The 4,471-nt window shown below is 38.5% G+C and overlaps 1 non-coding gene across 1 annotated transcript; it reads right to left on the reverse strand.

Moving 5' to 3' along the window:
* Positions 1-709: 709 nt before the first annotated feature.
* trnad-guc lies at positions 710-781 on the reverse strand. Its single transcript has one exon. It is a non-coding gene; the product is annotated as a tRNA-Asp (tRNA).
* Between the last annotated feature and the right edge of the window lie 3,690 nt (positions 782-4,471).

Below are 4,471 nucleotides of genomic sequence, written 5' to 3' on the forward strand. Positions count from 1 at the left end.
CTTCGAACAATGTGAACGAAGTGTACTCAAAAAGTTAGTATTTAGTACAGAAGTGCGCGATTTGGAACACACTATTACTCCCGTTAGGGATTGTTTACGCGCAAAAGCTAGGCGAAGGGGTAAGGGCAAGAATTGGGATTCAGCCTTAGTCACTGAATGACGATTTGGGAAAAAAAATCGCACAACAGAAGGCGGAGTTGGCCATCAGCAAATCCATGCAGCACCAGAACTCGCATTAATAGGTATTATATCACAATGTTTTTAATTTTAAATAACTCTGAGTCAAAAAGGTTTCTTTCCCCTGATTTAAAAGAATAAATTCAAAGGCTTATTACACTCACATTTAGTTGAATTCAGTCAAAAAGGTTCCCGACCCCCGCTCTAGAGGCCTGGAGCACTACTGTTGTGGAATCTAGATGCAGCATTTTTTAGTTGCATTAGTTTCCGTGGTTTGTCTTCTTTTTGCATTGTGTTTTATTTGCATCGCGTTAATATATTTGGTATTGTGTATTTGCTGCGCGTTTGTTAAATAATGCGCATGTGTTGTCAAATTAATGAAGTTATTTTCTAAATTTGCTTGTGTTTTGTCTATTTGCGTGTGTTTTTTTAAGTTGCAGGGTGTTTGCCCCTGTCTGCCATCTTACAAACAGCATCACCAACAACATTACACTATTGATTTAAAAACTATTGCACAGAAAATGAAAAAGAACTCCCCGTCGGGGAATCGAACCCCGGTCTTCCGCGTGACAGGCGGAGATACTGTCCACTATACTAACGAGGAGGGACATGTCGGTAACCGCTGCAGTTCTCTTTATATCCACAACAATGCAGCCTATAAACAATTGGTGCTGTTTCAGATAAGTGAGTTTAGTATGTCTCTCTGTTGTTTGGCGGCCTCTGCTGGCCAGAAAGCAGAGGCAGAGGAGAAGAATAAAGCTTGTTTGCGGAACATTTCTGTTTGCTCTTTCTTACACATGGTGCGTTTGTAGCATGTGCCTGTTTGGAGCGGACGATTGGTTCTCAGTATGATTGAAATCCCGATTTTACAACCACCATATCAGCTGACAAAATCACCAAAAACAAAGTTAAAGACAAGAGCTGAGCTGTGTGTGTCATTGTATTTAATTGTAAAATGATTGCACGCACACACACGCACACACACACACACACATTTTCCTCCTGCACAGGGCTAATTCAAAGAGCTTCTTTTTAAATTAAAGCTGCAAGCAGCTTTGGACGGGCCCTTGATAATCCCCCTAACGGGGGCGGGCTAAACCATCACCAATGAAGAAGGGACACTGCTGAGTTCATTGACACCACGCACAAGACTCTACCTTCAAATGGTATGAAAAGGGGCATAGCCTGAGTATAAGTGGGCTTGGTTACATTATAGGGGGCGGCTGAGTATCACTTGTAGACCACACATTATGGGTTTCAGAATTTTCAATTTTGACCTAGAAGGACAACAAGTTCATGGTGGACAGGAAGACACGACAAGGGTTAAAAAGGGGTCTTACCGTTCTACAGCATGGCAGAGAAGGTCTGAGCCAGCTCCAGAAGGATCGCTGTTCCGACTCCGACCGTCACGCCCCCCCCCCCCCCGACGCGTCTCTCCGAGCTCAAAGGAAGATGAACTGGTCCGACAGAGAGATGAACATAAAGTCTAATTATTCTTCAATGCAAAACATTTACCGTGACAAATGCCAAAAAATACATATTTTTTCCTTTTATAATTTATTTACCACTTCGCTATCCCATAAACAAATCTTAAGTGTAAATTATTACTCATCTAACGATAGCAATGTGCTTTCCTATGATGTGACAAGGGCGTGTGAATTAAGAATTAAGTTGTTAGTAATTTAGAAGCTAGCTTGCTTGTTTGCTAGGGGGGTAAATATTTAGTGGTGCAGAGAGAGAGAGGTCTATTACTGTCTTTATATTAAATATCATTGTATGGGATATTGGTTTATTAACTTTAATTTTGTAATGTGAAGGTATGTAGAGATCTATTAACCCTCATGTTGTCCTTGGGTCAAATTTGACGCCTTTACAAAATGTCCATATCTGAAAAATGAGTTTCTTTTTAACCAAATTACCATAAAAATGGATTCCTTCCAACGCTCTTTACAAATACAATTAATCACATTCATTCCTGATTAAACTCATCCGTACGTTCTTCTGATCTATTAATCTAATAATCAAAAAAATTAATAATTTCTGCTTTTTTAACTCAAATATTAGGTATAACTCTATATAAATGAGGGTTACTGACCATGAATTCCAAAAAGTAGTAAAACTAGTGATAGTAAGGTGGAGTTAGTGAAACATACGATCAATGTGTGTTTTGACTAATTATTTTATGTCTTATTAGATCATAAGTAATTATACAAAACTCATTTATTTTTTCCGTTTGGTCTTTCCTAAACTCTGATTTGTTGTGCATTCTCCCGTCCTCTTCCAGTCACTGTTTTTCTGATTTGTACAGCTAGCAAGAGTACAAAACAGACAACTTCCGTGTAGGCTGCTTCAAAATAAAAGCACTTCCTGTGACAGTTTGCAGGGAAACTAAATTACTGTTAAATAAAGATGTGTACCTTTTCACATATCAGCTGTAATTCACGTACTGTAAATAATGTAGGTAGTGAGTTTTAATCACGCTATAATTGACCATTTCTTTTTAGACAATTTATCTACCTTTAGTTTTAATGTAAACTACATACATTTCAATATAACTGTAAGGTAGTTTTAATTGAGTATTTTCATTTTCTTGCCTATTGTAACTTTTACGTAACTAATTTTATAGCTTTGGTTACTTTACATTTTCGTTTTACATTTTACCAAATATTATGAATAATGTAGCTGCCAAGTCAAACTTCCAGTGTTATTTTGGTGAAAGTAACTCCAAAGTAAAGGAAAAGTAGTGTAACGCATTACAATTCAGAGACAGTAATATTGTAATGTAACTATTTATTCTCAAATGACAGTATCTCGTAATCTATAATGTATTACATTTTGGAAGTAACTTAACCAATACTGCTTATAGTACGTGTCTTGATATTATGTCTTATTTATCCGTTTGTATTTTGGCATTTTATGTTGTATATGTCTACAGTTGTACAGTATGTGCCAATATTATTATTTGTCTACTAAATGAAACTTTATTACTACATGTGTATGTGTTGAACGTATAGAGAGTTAACACATACCAAAATCAAATTCCTTGTGTATGTAAGTATACTTAATAAAAACTAATAAAAACTGTTTGGATTGATCAGATGACTTGAAAGATGAATGGAGCCTTGGGTGTGTGCATCCATACATACATCCATCCATAAATAAATAGTAAGATAAGCTATAGGCTAGTGTGTGTGTGTGTGTGTGTGTGTGTGTGTGCGTGTGTGTGTGTTGAACGTATAGAGTTAACACCTTGGGTGTGTGCATCCATATATAGAATTCCATCCATAAAAAAATAGTAAGATAAGCTATAGGCTAGTGTGTGTGTGTGTGTGTGTGTGTGTGTGTGTGTGTGTGTGTGTGCGTGTGTGTGTGTGTGTGTGTCGTTTGTTCGGTTCCATCTATCCTGTTTCCAAGCTGAACAGCCAATCAGACATCGGTGTCCGTGAACCGAAAACAGGCCGAGAAAAGCCAACGGTGCGCGCGCACACACACACACACACACACACACACACACACACACACACACACACACACACTAACGTTCGGCCGTTAGCTTGCTGTGTCAGGCCCTTACAGTGACGTCGATGTAGTAACCGTTATAAAAACTAATAGACTTACCACAACTGTTGAATAAGAAAATTACAAATAAAAAAAATTGATGTATAAGTTACTCATTCACTCGACCATAGTGTTTAATAAGTTATAAGCCCAACAGCTCCACTGTCAAGGTAGAAAACGTCGTGTTATCAGAATGACCGTGAGCTAACCTTGGCATTGTCGTTAGCTAGCTAGGTAGCATTAAGCTAACTACGGGTGCTACAAAGAAACACTCCGTAAACCTGGATTCTGTAAAAAATAACACGCTGGCATTTGCTGTATCACTTGCACATATATTACAGGTTGACACATTAATAGCACACAGGGGATAAACAGTGGTTTAAAACTACAATTACCTCAAACTGGGAGTTAAATCTGCCCCTCTCTGCCGGTTGGAAGGCCGTCGTTTCGGAGACAGCTACGCATTAAATGGCGTAGCTAGGTCGAGAGAGCTAGCAGTTAGCCGGTTAGCTCAAAGAGGATTCTACACTTTATTCTAAAACATAGACCATAACATGCCGGGGCTCCACGGCGTTATATAGTACTCATCATCCATAAGCAGTAGTAAGTACCTGCTCGTCAGATACACACTCACACACATGCTCATCAGATACACACTCACACACATCTACATACCTGCTCATCAGATACACACTCACACACATGCTCATCAGATACACACTCACACACATGCTCA

Source organism: Etheostoma cragini, chromosome 13 (assembly GCF_013103735.1).
Source record: "Etheostoma cragini isolate CJK2018 chromosome 13, CSU_Ecrag_1.0, whole genome shotgun sequence".
Lineage (NCBI taxonomy): Eukaryota > Metazoa > Chordata > Actinopteri > Perciformes > Percidae > Etheostoma > Etheostoma cragini.